We start from the raw sequence: 16,079 nt of genomic DNA on the forward strand, positions 1-16,079 counted from the left end.
CAGTCCCGTCCAATTTACGTGGAAATGAAATATCAAAGCATCTTTCTGCTAGTTGATTCAAAAAGCGATCCATTTCCAGCGAGGAAGTCGGTGTAGAGTTCTTAAACGGAGGGACCTTTTTCCAGGAAAGATGAACCGGAAGAGCAATTTTACACCGCAAGTTGACGAGTGCGGAAGCTCCTAATTCGACGCGATCGACCAGTCGCAATCCATAGATGGTAGGGATCATGCTCAATGGGGCAAAAAGGGCTTTTTCGACGTATTCTTCGACAGAAGATGACAAGTTTAACCAGTTCAAGGTTTCAGTGAATAACATTGCTCGAGGGTCTTCTGCCAATCTTTCACTGCATGCGTTGATAACGTTGACTAGACCCAGTTGATCGCCGAGATTGGAGCAATGAATGATGTCAAACTTGTTTGGATTGGAGTAACAGAATTCCAGGGCGTCCTTCAGGTGAAATACGACGTTGATGTCTTGCACACGAGTCCGGTAAGAACATACAAGGTTCTTGAGTATTTTCTGACACGACCGAATTAAAATCCAAGTTCTGGACGACGACAGTTCTTCTTTATCAAGTGGAAGGTAGCTGTCGAAGGGACTGTGAAAGACTTGCCCAACTCTGGTCTGTTGGGTTGAGCATTGTTGGATTGACGCACACGTCGTAGGTGTCTTTCACTCTGCAATTTCCGTTTTCAAAATGTAGCCAAATTTCGTCTCGTATCTTCTGTCTCGATTGATCCGTCAACTCTTCAATTCCAATATGATTTTCCACTTCTTCAACGAGTCCATTTAATGCTGCAGTAAAAGAATCGCCATTTAGCGATGTAATTTCCTGAACGAAATCATCAGGGAACCTAATGCACCATCCTGCCCACATGAATAGAATCCTTGAATACAAATAAAAATGCTACATCATTATATCGACCGGGGTTGGCGCGGTGGTGAGGATAGGATAGAGAGAGAGCTATTGATCAATCCCGACGACGGCAACGACGCGGCGCAACCATGTCACAAGACAACAACAACAACAACCTCCTCCTCATCCCTCCCAATCGTGGTTTTTGTTCAACGACGGAAAACAAAAGAAATAAAAAAATAAAAGAAATGTTGGTCAGATGCGATATCTTCATCTTGCGCTCAAAGAAAAACAAAAAATATTGCCTAATAAGAAAAAAAAGAATACGACGTGTTATATATAAATATCCATTTCATTGATTTTCCACCCACCCACCCATCTTTTGATGGACTTCTCTTGTTTTATACGACGTGTAACACGATCAACGATATCTTATAGGTGTGCGGTTATATACATAGCACATAGCAGTCCCCCCTCTTTCCTTCAAAGTTGGTATAATAGACGGGCCCTTTTTTCCTTTTTTCTTCGCCACTTTGCCCAGCCGATTGGATTTAGAATAATTCAATAAGGAGAAGAAGAAGAAACGCATTTCGGATTGGGTTCTAAAGTGAATGGGGTGGTAGAGAGACGGCCGGGGATTTTGTGATTCCATTTCGGTGCGTTGCCAATGTCCACGCCAGTTGAGGATCGCTTTCCATTTTTTCTTCGGGGAGGACCAAAAAGAGTCCAACACCCTTCACCTCGATATCTGTCGAGTCGTACCCTGAGTCTTGATGGATTTATCGGTGAGAAAAAGAAAAGAAATTCGTCCTCCAACCAGACGACGGCCTTTAGATGCAGACAGCAGACAGTTAAACCTGTGCGCCATGTAGCAGAGGCTCTTGGCCATGCGTGAAATTCCCAGCCAGCTTCCCATTTCTCCATCGCAGCATTCGATGGCGCACATCAAAGTCGAAGCAGAATGATCCCCGATAGATATTATATAAGGAGGAGGGACCAGGTCAACGAGCTAAAGGAAACGCTTTTGTCCATGTCGTATAGGCCTATGTGTGTAGTGTAAGGATCTACTATATAGAAAAGAAGAAGAAGAAGAAGAAAAAAGAAAACGGGCTGCTGCTCCTGGGCCAATAATGCTCCCCCCTCCCTCCTTCTTTTCTCCGCAGTGCTGATCAAGCAACTCGCCCAAAAAGAGAAGAACAAAAGTGACTCGCTATTTTATTTTCTTAGACATTTACAACTGACTCGGCATCTATTCACTCCTTACGAGCTCAACAAGAAGAAGAAGAAGACAAATAAAAGTGTCAATATAACCGAGGCCTATTTCGCAGCCCTGTCTCGGCCGGATCCAAAAAGGAAAAAAAGGAAAAAAAGGAAAAAAAGGTTTCTAGGACGGACCGTGTTCTCCGCCCACTTACACGCAGTTGGGGCTTGTCCTATACAACTATACTACTACTGCTGTGTGTCGCAGCAGTTGTTGAGGTTACCGCACAACAAAAGAGATATATGCGGCAACTACACACTCTGAAAGTTGTTATTTTCTACCCCGAAAAACTTGAGCGATTTCCAGTCGGCAAAGGAGGAAATTGTTAAGAGAAGTTGTACAACATTTCGCTGGACAAGTTTAAAAAAAAAAAAAATAAATAAATATTGGGCCGAATCGTCCGTTCCTTTTTTCTTTGCGAATATTCCGAGACCAGCGCGTGAAATTCGGTTTGCTCCTGGATATCCATCATGGGCGCGAGTCCCTATAGTCTAGCAGTTGTTGTTGGTAGGGGGAGGAGTGATGAATAATGCAAGACACGATTGGGCAACGCCTTGCTCCCGCCTTGGATTTCTTTTTTGATCAAAATCCAAAAAGAAAATCGACAATTTGATTGGGTATCGATCACCGCCAGTCAAAAAATAGACAAATAACAACCAAACAACAAGATTCGACGTCGACAACAAACAGCTGATGATGCCAACACACACGGATGACCAATGACCTTTTAAAAAAGGAAAAAGGAAAAAAAATCAATCCGCCATTTGCTTAACAATTCACCGGGGAATCTCTTCCTCCTCCAGAGGGAAGAGAAAACTGTTGAAGGAAAAATGCCGGGAATGTCATTCGAGAGGCCAGCGGGCGGGGCGGGTTAATTCGCTAGGTAGAATTTGCGTCGGGTAGAAAATCAATGACGATAGAGAGAGAGAGAGGAAAGGAGGAATGAGAGGCAAGTCATTAGCATTATTCAGGATTCTCATCAAGGCAGCAGGTTGGGTTGGCTGAATGCTGATGTTGCGCCAGTGCAACGGGCGAGGATTATTCCATTAAACCGGACGCATCACCCATTCAGTGATGGAAACTTTAAAGCAGCAAAAGCTTTCCGGTCGAGAGAGGAGAGTCTATAATAGCTGAACTGCTGGATGCTCTAGACTCTCATTCCCTAAATAATCACACGGAATTCTCATTATCCAATTACAATAGTCCACTCCTCCCAGACTCTCCCGGACCCTATCCACCTCCCCCCTTTGGCGCAAGGTGCTGATGGACAGCCAAAAAGCAAAAAGGGTCATCTAGATATCAATCCAGATATGGACTAGATACGATTAGTGTGTGTCCATCCCTGGACGTCCGTCTGGCTACTTACCCGGCTTTGCGAACTGCTCCGGTACAATTGAACGAAGCGGCAGCGCCGCTTTTACGGAACGGCAAAGTCGTCCCGCTCTGGTGTCCTCCGCCTCCGCCTCCGCCGTGCTGGACGTGCTCCGACTCTCCGCCACCGCCGTCGCCGTCGTCGTCGCTGATTGCCGTCGCGTCAAGGAGTGTCGATCATCATCCGACATCTGTCGAAAAGAACAACATTTTTTAAAATTATTATTGAAATCTAAAAAAATTCAAATTCTTATTTAAAAAAAAAAAAGAAATAAATTCCCCAAATTTATTCAGACATTATTAGCCGTAGGGCAAATGATGGAAATCGATCACAATTCAATTGGTCTCTTTCTCGGGCATCTGCTGGCAGCAATCGAAGGAAATAAATAAGAGGAGAAATGGGAGGGGGGAAAAAGAAAATCGTGTTCTCAATATACTATATAGTACACATGACGGATGGGAGCCGTGGCATTCCCATCGGGTGAAATCGATCGGCCTCTCTTCGCTCTTTTGATTTCTTTTTTGATTTCCAATTCTTTGGGAGAAGTTATGCAGCGCCGCCTCGACTATATTAAATAAAAGTTCATCCTTTAATTCCTATACCTCCTGTATCCCATCCCATCCTTGATGTACGACGTTATTTCAGTCCCTCCCCTAGCTCCTAGCTCCTAGCTCCTAGCTCCTAGCTCCTAGCTCCTAGCTCCTAGCTCCTTCTCTCTCTCTCATTATCATGATTGGAATAACTCTCGTAAGTTTTTGATGAAGAAGCTTCTTGAATGTTTGATGATTTTGATGACAACAAAGTTGTTGTGTCGTCGACTGCGCTCATATCCTATCCTATCCAGCACACACACACAATCCAAAGATGATTGAATGTTCCGTCTAGAGTCAAACTTGTTGTCTGGAGTTTTCTTGTTATTATTATTATGATTATGACGAGAAGGAGAACAGAAAAAACAGACATCAAGGGAAAAAGTGTGCGTTGCCCGTGTGTGTTGGTAATGACGGCCGGCAATCTTTGCTTTTTTAACCTCCGGTTGGTTCGGTCTCAAAGACATCACAACTTGTTTTCTTTCGGGGAAGGTAAGACTGGGCCAAAGAGCCAAGATGCACACACACGCACACACACACACACACCTTGATGGAGGAGTAGTAGTCTGAGAGGAGCGAGAAGATGTCTTAAGTATTATGCACCGAGTGCCAGAGAGAGGGGCTAAAGTTTCTTAAAAAAGAGTTGGGAACGTGAGCTCGGGGTCGTCTCTGGGGCGACAGACAAAGTTATGAAAACACACACACACAACTCTGCTAGCTCCCTTGTTCGTCTTTCGTTATCTCGACCAATGAGTCAACGCCTAGTGACGATAAACTCACAAGATTCTGGGGAGGAAAAAAGAAAAACCTTCACCTTTAAAGAAAACTTGTAGAACAAAATTTGATGGGGAATTTTTTCCCCTTTTTGTATAAATAAGGATATCAGACTTCACTGACAGCTTGTACACGCCAACTTTTCTCTCGTCGTCGTCTCTTTAACAAGAATTGAGCAAACTAAAACTCTCCGTGACAGACACCAAAAAAATAAAAAAATACCCGATCGATAACTTCATCGTTCCCTTTTTGTCCTTATATATTCCTTCGGGGGGGGGGTGAAATAAAAAAAGAAACTCAAATAAAAATTTGTCACGCACCAAAGATACTGCGAAAACTTTTCGTTTTTCCCCCACTTTTTTATTCTGTGTGTAATATTGACTCTGTGGAAGATGAGTCAAAAAATAAGACTAGAGATACGTATGTATAAAACGCATCCATCCATCCATCTATTCCATCCGACAGAGGAGGATTTTGCAACAGAAAGAGAGAGAGAGAGTGTCTGTGCTTCCCTCCGGCTCATCCGACCAAATATAACACACACACACACAAGAGGCACACTCCAACAAACATATTCACGCCGTGCATGCATATATAACTGAGTATCTAGATGGGTTGGCTGGGATTTCCGGGTAGCCAACATCCGCAGCGGATGGATCGCATCGTTACAATAAAAATATAAAATCTAGAATAATTTTTTTCCACGGAATAAAAAAAAAAAAATAAAAAAAAAATCCCACCATCCAAAAAGTAAAAAGAATACTTTTGTTCCCGAAGGATCGAATGGTACAGATTTACTAAAAAGGAGACTGGCGCGAGCGCACACAGACAGACACACAATAACGGGCTGCGGATCATCATTCTCATGTATGGCTACATAATAGAGTGGATAATGTTTGTTGGCAAGGATCTCTGCGGTCGATCCCATTTTTTACTTCTCATTTTTTCCTTTCGCTTATTCGACTCGCAATCGGCGGCGGGCCACGGGGGGGGATTACGCCAACATTACGCACTGATGATGCTATTGGCTCCTGCGACAGACAAACCTCTCTCAAGAGTCCGCCGACAACTTGTTCCTCGAATCGAAAAAAAAAAAACCCAAAAAATTTGAAGAAAGAAAAAAGGACAACTGGTATCACATGACGTAACATGACAAGACCTTTTCTGTATCAGAAAAAGGGACGACGTCTGTAAGGAGCTTAAAATAATGGACGATGCGAGTCGTCGGAGTCGTCGTCGTTGAATTGAGCGGGAATTTTCGAGTGGGTCGGGAGACAAGCGACACATGAAAGGGAAAACGGGTCAAAAGCGAGAAAAAACCAATTCCGGCAAATCAAAAAATGGCAGACGGACGAGGGAAACTGTCAAGTGCGTCTGTTATTGTCATTGATCTGCCCAAGAAAACAAAAGACAAGTTGAACTATACAGCGTGTGCGGAATCTCGCAGCTTCTATTCAATGAATCTTTGATTGCCGCGATGCAACTGGAAAAAAGGGGAAAAAAAATCAAAGAAAAAGAAACATTCCGCCCGACACCTGGGCCGGAAGAGTACGCGGCTGCCGACGGAGGAATTATCATTTCAGAGAAAGCCCTGGGGGTGGATGGGCGGCCAAAGAAGGAGCAAGGAGGGAGGCGTGTGCTGTTGTTTGATTATACCTTGCAGAGGAAGAGGGCCGCGTTGCATTCGGCGGGCGGTGTGATCCGCCAGTGGTGGTGCTGGTAGATGCGAGGCTGCCGATCGGCCCGCATCCGCTGGTCCAGCCGCAGCAGCGCCCGCTCCAGACCCACGTTGCTGTTGTTGTTATTGTTGTTGGGCGGCGGCGGCTGCTGCTCCGCTCCGGCGAGCCCCAACATTCAATGTAGCCGCAATCCAGGCCGTCCTTGTCCGAGTCGGCGCTGGCCGTCGCCTTGTCCGACCTCGTCAAGTGGCTCAACGTCTTGACGATGTACTGCTCAATCTGCAGCCGCTGCGACAGCGAGGCCAAATAACTTTGGTGTCCGCCTCCGCCGTTCGCATCCGCCGATCGATCATTGGCCGCCACGCTGCTGGCCCTCGACGACGACCGCGGCGTTCGCAGCGAATCGTAATGACGTGCATCTCCTCTCGACGACGGGGTCATCGTCATGTGGTGGTTGTTGGCGGACGAGCCGACGCCGGACGCCGCCGCCGCCGCCGCCGCCGTCGGAGAGCCGGAAGAGCCTTGCCTCCTCCGCCTGAGATAAGCTTCTTCCGAATCGCTCAGAGAATCACCCATAGCCGGGCGACGGTGTTGTTGTTGTTGTTGTTGTTGTTGACGTTTGACTGGCGTGGCAGACGGCGGAGGCAGCGGTGTCTGGCCGGAAGTCTGGCCGGTAGCTCCAGCCGTCACGATCTGATGATTGCCACCGGCGGTGGTGGCAGTCCTCTGCTGCTGCTGCTGTTGTTGCTGTTTTATTAACGAGTTGTTGTATTGATTGGTCCCGCTCAGCACTTGAGTTATGAGGGCAAGGATCTCAGCCCAGTGACGCCCCACCGGAGCACCGGCTCCTCCTCCCATCGCCGACGTCTGCTGGGACGATCCCGTCGGCTGCTGACAATTTCACGGAAGACTTCGCGTTTTTAGCGCGTGATTGGACGAGGACGACGTCGACGTCGGCGGAGGAAGAAGAGGTTGTTCGACGCCGGCGACAGCGACGGGCGGCGGAGGCTGCCGCTGAGTTTGGTGATTGGACTGGATCAAGTAATTGTCATAATTGACTTGAACCGAATGGGAGCGGTGGGTCGTGATGCTACTCCGGTCGGATCGAACGCCCGGATCGACCCCCAGGGCCCCCGGGTCGTCGTGGTTGTGAGACGTCGGTCTTTTGGCCAGCGTAATCGTCGTCGTCGTGGCGGCGGCCGAGTTGTTGTTGTTGTTGCTGCCGTTGCTGGACGTGGTTGATTGACGGAATGAACGGGCTGTTAAATAACCGGGCGGAAGTGCCGACTGCGAAGACGGAGGAGGCAATGGAGTTGACGTCGTCGAACTGCCGACGGAGGCTGTTGTCGGCATTTTGGTTGTTGTCGCTGTTGTTGTCGCTGTTGTTGTCGCTGTTGTTGTCGCTGTTGTTGCCGAGTCGGCGTTTAAGGCACTTGAAACTGGAGGAGACGGACGAAGGAGAAGAGGCGGATCGCTGCTGACGATGCCGACGTTGCCGCCAACGGGACCGCCGCCCAATCCGCCACGGGCTTGTCCGCTAACAAATTGTAACAGCTGATAGAATTCCGACAGCGTCACTTCCTGTTGGTGGCCCGTCGTCCGCACGGTCGCCGGAGCGGCGGCGGCGGTTTCGCCCGGCTGAATGTGGCGACGAGGCGAGGCCGTCGTCGAAGGCATCGATCGCACCGGTCGGCAGGCAGACGACGATGCATTGGCTGGATGGTGAGATGAATGCGGTGGCTGGCCCTGGCCCGGCATGAACCTGGCTCGACTGATCGACCGCCAATTTCTTCCGGCGGACATCTCGGGCGAAAGCCAACGCCAAATTGGCCGCAATCTCGAGACCGATCGTGGCCTCGGCTAAGGCGTCCTTCTCTTGGCCGGGCCGTTCCGGCTCCACGTTCGGTTTGCTGAGCTGTTGTTGTTGTTGTTGTTGTTGCTGTTGTTGCAGGGCTTGTTGCTGACCGAACCGGACCGATTTGACCGACGACGACGACGACGGAAGAGTCGTCCAAGTGGTGTAGTAAGATTGAGCCGGGCCGCCGGCCGTCTCTACCTCGGCGGCCGCTTGCTGGGCCATCATCAGCGCCGCCGTCACCGACGTCTCCGACGGCCTCCGTTGGTGATTTCCGTAGCGGATGAAATCCTGGTGGACGACCGACGGTTTGGCCGAGGCTGTCGGGGGCGATCCGGCCGGATTATTCCGTTCCGCGCCGCACGACTGGATGCAGGAGCTCCATCGGGAGTCAAGTGGCAGAACACACCTGTAAATTCTAAATTGTAATCAAATTCAGAGGATTGGCACGCAGCGCCCCCTTCAGCCTTTCGCACCGTTTCTCATCGGTTTGGGCGTTTGGCTCAACACAATTTCGATATTTTGACATTCAAAAAGGAATCGTATCGAATTTTTTTCGTTTGAACAATTTGCGAAAAATATTCATGATTGCGAAATGACCATAAATGATTTGACATTCAAAATATAAATGTCACAAAATCCATCGCAACAGATGCGGATGCCTCTTGCTAATCCCACCTCCCGTTACCGTGGCTATATAAGAGGCACCACGTCAAACATTAAAAATGAAACACGATTGTGAAAAAACACAACATTGAAATTAAAATGTCAACCCAAGACGAAGAGAAAGAGAAACTTTTTGCTCACCAAAGAGGTCAGAAACTAACCAAAGAGCAAGAGCTTGAGGCGATTCGATTAAGAGCCATCTTATTTCCGGCATTCACTTTTTACCTTGCCCCACCAACGTCCAACTTTTTGAAACGGATGGGCTTACTCTGGCCGAACAGCAAAAAACTTGACACCGAAGTCCTTATTAAAATCATGATCGACGGGTATAAGAACAACCCAAAGTTTTTCCCAATCTACATGACAAACATCGAAGAGATATTAGAAGAGGCTCTGTTAGGCCGCAGAGCAGTGGCACACGGTTTTCTTCCCCTAATACTACACAAGGGAAAGCATTTCTTGGCATCATGGATAGCTGTTGCCAACCTCTTAGACCAACCAGAAGAGGCTAATAAGCTAACCAACATATATAATCAACTTTACTATGGTTTACACGATATTGGCAGAGAAAATGAAGAACCATACGCACGACCAAACTTTGTCGACGCCATCGTCAGTCGACCTGGAAAAATTTCAATCACAGAATATGAATGCGGGCTGCTGGTGCAATTGTTTCTCTTCAAAGCCGACAACGAATCTTTAGCACCGGAATTAAGGAAACATCTCATAAGTCTGCGAAACGGGGATAAATACAAGAACTCTGTAATGGATACAGCATCTTACCTTTGGGAGTTGTTCAACAGATATACAAACCGGAGGTACGACTACGAGAAAAAACAAAGCGACTTAACCATTCTGCACAACGCCATAGAGGCAAGGAATTTACTTATGCACACGGAAGTAATTCCGCTACTAAATCGCCATGAATATCTTTTCCAATCCTTCATCGAAGTGTGCAAAATGTTGGGATTATCCAAACCGGCATCGAGAATAACAACAATTAAAAACGAATTGGCCAATCTTTTGTCGGGTTACTAGGCATGCATATGGAACCTAATATTGATTGTTTGTTTTGAACTGATAAATTTCGTCACGAATTACTTCAAATAAATTCTTTTTACTAAAATTCAGTTAATAGTTTGTGTTTTTACTTTATTTCATTTAATATCGGTACACAACTATACACCGACTTGCTAGGCCTAATACAAGTAAATTTTCCTATTGGGCCGCCATTCGGCCATTGGTAGATTGGTTGCGCGGCGCACACCACTAGAGACTAGAGTCAACAAACCAAACCGAAAATGATTTCGAGTAAGAAAATGATTTTTCTTCTTTTTCCATCATTTGGAGTTTGGACAGGTAAATTAAAAATTCATTGGGGCGAAAAATAGTTTGTAGGAATTATCTAGCCCCGAGCCCCTAAAAGATGATTAATTAAAAAAAAATCAATCGACAATTTTAATGTGTTAAAAAAACAGGTCGTCGTCGTTCGTCTCAGTCACAAACCTATTAGAAAATGGTGGTAACCGGTGCGAATGAAACCATCCGAGAGTCCTAACGACAATTAAGACTCGCTAGGGTGGATAGGCCGCTGCCGCCAGGGTCGCCAGAGGCAACTCTCTCAAATATATCAAAGAGAAATTCTCTCTTCTTCGTCACACATTTCGTCTGTCAACTAATGGGAGAGGCCAAAGAACCAACAAGCTGATGAGTTTCATCGATCCTTCTTCGTCCATCCCACCGCCCCATTTCTTTTATTATTTTTTTCACCAAGATATCGGGATTCCATCATCGGGAAATCATCGAAAAGAAGCTGTGCACATTCCGAAAGTGCGGATCCACATCCGGATGAAAAAAGGAGAAGGAGGAGGGAGAAGCGGGATCGGTCGATCGATGGGAAATCTAAAGATAGCCTCTCTCGTCTGCACATCGGCATGGCAACGATCCTTGTTTTCTCTCTTTCCAATTTTTCAAGTTTTAAATTTACCGCCGTCTCTCTCTCTTTCTCTTCTGCATTCATCATTGGCCTTTTAATATGTTGAAGAGGAAGAGGAGGAGGGGGAGGCCGGGAGTCAAATGGAAGGTGAAGAATATTCGCGAGTAAATGTGAGAATTGAGATGATCAATCAAAATGTTTCATGTCGGGTAGTGAAAGAAAGAAAGAAAGAATGAGAGAGAGAGAGAAAAACGGCTTTCTCTTTCTCCCTTTCCATCTCATCAAGTCAAAAAGAAGAAGAAGAAAATCCCGCGGGACTCTCTTTTCAGGTGTCTTAGTGAATTATCGGGTACGGCGTTTCGGCTCCTTTCATCCGAGCAAGATGAAACGGGGGGAAAAACAAAGAGACGCGTCGTTCAAACATTTTTTCTTTTTTCAAGACGCCGACGCCTTGACTTTATAGTGACTTTATGTGCTCAGTGTGATTTAATTAAGGGACCGGCGTCTGTCCTCTGTGTGTGTCCGACATTATAAGCCAGCGAAAGTTGGCAATTCTCTTTGCGTCGATTGGCCGAGAAAAGGTGAACAAGGACACAAATTCCGGCCGTAATTCAATTCCGCTCAACGTTATATCTTATGTAATAATAATAATAATGATCCGAGACAACTCGGCGATGGGAAAAAAAAAATAAATTCGATTGACCATTTCTGGCGTTTGCACACAGACAAGGCCAGCCAGCAGCCGCTCTGCTCAATTTCCCAGTGAATTCTGAGCCAGACGGGCCGGCGCATAATCAAACGTGCCCCGTAAAAAAATGGGTTCCCCCCCCCCCCCCTTACAGCCCACACACACACACACACAGAGCGTAACGACATTGGCACTTGGCAGCGGCGTCGGCCGTGATTGGATCGCTGCGATCACATAAGAGCTCTGCTCTACCATCTCCTTCAATATATATAAAAACCGTGAGCGTATTGTTCTCCTCAACACACACAGAATTTATATAGAATGCACAGCCGCGATGGTTTAGCGGCTAGGAGGACCTGTCTTTCGGCTGGTGAACGATTGCTACACTGATCCCTGGGCCAGCCCCCCTCCCCCCCAAAAAAAACCTTTGGAAGAAAAAAACGTGCGGGAGCAGCACATCGACAGCAATGAAAGTTGCTCCCATATAGAGAGTAGAGCAGGATCGTCTAGAAACCACCATTTTCTTGTCTATAAAGCCCCCCGACCCATGTTGTATAGGAACAAAATGCTGTGGATATATATCTATTCCGGAGGGGTTAAAGCTGATGGACTGGCCATTGATTTCCTTTCGGCGCACACACACACACACACACACACACATAAGAGTAAAAGCCCAGCAAGACCGAGAGACTTGCACCAGCTGCATCTTTGATGTCTTGTCGACGGAAACCGGGGCTCTGACTGGACTGGATGACCGCCGGCAACGACATCAACAACAAGGAAAGAAAAAAGCTGGAGATAATATTATATTACCGGGACACAACAGAGAATTCAATCTTTTCTTTTTCCCCTTCTTCCTTTTTGGACGGACTGTGCGCGGATAGAAAAATAGAAATAGTCCGTCCATTACTGTCGTCGTCAAACGCCCACGAGTCTCTTAAGTGGAAGGAGGATCGGACCCCCAACCCAAAATGATTATGAGACATTGATTCGACTCTCTCTCATCACGGGAGAGGAGGCGTGTCCGTTTGTCTTTTGATCCCGACGGCCCTCATCTTTGACATCAATCCGAAAGAGAAATAACCATAAAAACAAACGAACAGTAGCGCCAAAAAATTAAATAAGGAAAAATAAAAAAATCGGGCAAAGAAGAAGAATTGAATCCATCGCTCAAGAGAGATACACACTGAAGAGAATGGGACTGTCAAGTTACGTTTGAGTCGTCCTCACTAGCCAAAGGGACTCCAGCCAACGCCCTTTTCTTCTTCTTCTACCCAAAAAAAATTGCCCGGGCCGATGGAGCGGCTCGATCCTCCCGACGGCCACCGTTTCCCGATCGCTCAGGTAGCCCGATCGCAGGCTAATCATCAGCATTCTGATTATCAGCACAAACACACACAGAGACAGACAGACAGACAGAAAAAGAACTTCCGGCAAAATCAGAAAGAGAAAAAACAAACAACCGGAAGACTTTGTGTTGTCTGTGATATTGCACAGGATCGCATTCTCCCAACTCTTGTTTTTTCATTTTGTTTTGTCTATTGTAACGTGAACGCGTGATGGATGTTGTTTTTTTTCTTCGTCTGCAGTGCAAGAAAAGAAGAAGAAGAAGAATAGATCCTTCCATCTTTTTTACACTTCTTCTTCTTCTTCTTCTTTGCCGCCATCAAAGTCTTAAGAAAAGGAGACGGAAAAGCCCAGCGGGAGAGCCAATCGCAACACAGCAGAGAGAGGCGAACGCGGCGGCTCCATTTCGAGTAGTGGCGCCAGGATCGGTGGTGGTAATTTCCCTTCTCCCCCCTCCCCCACTCTCCACGTTGGGTTGAATGGATGGATGGATGGATGGATGGATGGATGAGAGATGTACCTCTGAATCGTGGATCCTGCGCCCTGAGACGGGCGTACTGCTCCGGCGTCATGCAAGTGGATTGCGGTTCACGACCGGTTCCGGCGGCTCCGGATGCGGTCGATCCTCCTGCTCCCGCCGCTCCTCCTCCGGCGGAAGAACTCGAAGCTCCGTGCTGATGGTGGTGATGATGGTGGTGACCTCCGCCCGCGTTGCTACTGGAGGCGTGCGACGGAGAGGCCGGAGTCGAGTTGTTCCTCCGCTTGCCCGACAAACTCCGCTGGTGATCCTTCTGGCGTCCCGATTCCAACCGCAGCGAGTACGAAGACGAAGCCTTGCGCGAAAATTTGAACGCCGGCGACTGACAACATGAAAAGAAATTGCCGTAAATTATTAGAACAAATAACAAATAATCATCCAAATCTCGACTCTTTTAAAAAAAGATGATGGATATCATATCGGATCCATGCCCGCAGGGGGGTCCTCCCCAAAAAAATAGTGATGACGAGTCAATATCGACCGATATCGACAGTTCCGCACGAGACGACGACCGTTGTCCTTAATGGCCATCCCCTAAAAAGCACTCGCTCTTATTGTTTTTCTATTTTTTTTCGTTGTATCCAACCTCAATTTGATTGATGACGACTCGTATAAATACATCGCCGTGTGTGTATGTGTGTATATAAATAACGCCGCGATAGAAAAGGAATGCCTGGAACTGCTCATATCCATGTAGGCCTATATTGGTATGATGATGATGATGGCTAGAGTTGACATTCGATCAAGGCAAGAGAGAGAGAAGAAGAAAAAAAGAGTGAGAGAAGAGCATTTCTTTATTGCTCCTTTTTGTCGGGGTGTAAAGAAGCAAACAAATACGGGTATGGAAGGAAGGGAGCTGGCTGGCTGGGCGCCGGCCGTCGTCTCTCCGTTAGACTCTATATAGCTCAATATTCAATTGACGATCAATAGTCGGCGTTGCTGCGTGGAAGGGAGTGAAGGAAGGAAGGCCTTGCGCAGAGAGAAGAATATCCAACTCTTGCTCTGCGGGGGTCTGGCAAGGGGGGTAGTAGTAGTACAAGAAGAAGAAAACGTTGACAACGACTTTATTGTGTGCGGTTTCGCCCGGCTTTTTTCTTTCTATTCAACAGAGCCAGAGTCCGAACCGGAGCCTCTTTTTTTTCTTCTTCTCGTACGCTTGTCGTATTTTAAATCTGAGTTTCTTCTTCTTCCATTGTGAAAAAGAGGAAAACTTGGTTGGTGGAGTCTGTGCACAGATGTCCTTCCTACGCAAGTATGCCACAGGAGGCAGAGTCTACATTAAACAGGCAGCAGCCGGGCACAAAAAAGGATGGGGGGAGGCCAAAAGGGGTATACAGAGTGCTGCATGGCCATTCAAATGCTGGCCTGAAAATAAAAACGTAGCAAGGAAGCTCGGAGAGAGAGAGGTCAATCGATCCAGAGCAGGAGAGACAAGAAACTTTTTCGATCTAATGGACAATTATTTTTTTCGATTCTAGGAGGCAATTAAAGGAAGCGTTGATACCTACTTAATATCTTAAAGAAAAGGAGGGGGGGGCTAAATGGCTGCTTTGATTGGCTGCTTTGATTACGAGATCAACAATCTAAAAGAAAAAAAGAGAATCATTGGAATTCCTGGTGGGTGTGCATGGCATTTTCATTCTCAACCGGAATGAATGAGAAGCTCTCCCCCCCCCAACCCCTCCCCCAACCCCTTCGACAAACTTTTCAATCGGAGAAAAAAGGAAGAAGGGAGAGGTGCGACAACTCGACACGATATCCCATTCAAAGTGTTGAATGACGTCATCACACACCACCGTCAAAGTCGATTCCCCTGCACGACAGGCAAGTCTATATAGTCTGCGCGGAATATTTGAAAAGGCCCCCCCCCCCCAGGAGGGCGGGAAATTCAAACCCCCCAGTTGGTGATCATTTACAACAATAAGAAACCAAGGGAAACTTACGCAGCATTCGCGGAATGCCCTGGCGTCGGCCGGCGATGTGAAATTGAGCCCCCACGTATCGTTGGTGACGGGATCCTTCCAGTAGACGAAACACTCGGAAGCCTGTCCAATGCGAGTGCCTGCGCGGGATAACAAAAAGCAGACATCATTATTAGGTCGTTAATAAATCAAAGGCGCCAGATTAATCTCTGATTACATCATCATTATTTATGGTCAACAGTCAGACACAAGGGGGCCGTTCTCATCCACAAGCAAATTCATTAGTTATATCAGACTCTCCTCTTTTTGAACCGGAAATGATTATTATGACTGTCGGCCGGAAGGAAGGAAGCGAAAAAAAAACGAAAATCTAAAATCACAACTCCGCCCAGTTGCTCGTCATCGTCCCTCACTCCCGCCACGACGAATTGCTTTGGCATCATTTGTTTGTCGAAGAAAGAAGAAAGAGCTAAATATAAAATGACAAGAAGAAAAAGGGAGACGGACGGACACGCTGTGTCTATACACACAGAGCTCAAAGACAACCGCAAAGGAATTTTTTTGGCCCGGGCGCAGCTGGAACGCCGGTGGTAC

The sequence above is a fragment of the Daphnia pulicaria genome, chromosome 9 (genome assembly GCF_021234035.1).
Source record: "Daphnia pulicaria isolate SC F1-1A chromosome 9, SC_F0-13Bv2, whole genome shotgun sequence".
Taxonomy (NCBI): Eukaryota; Metazoa; Arthropoda; class Branchiopoda; order Diplostraca; family Daphniidae; genus Daphnia; species Daphnia pulicaria.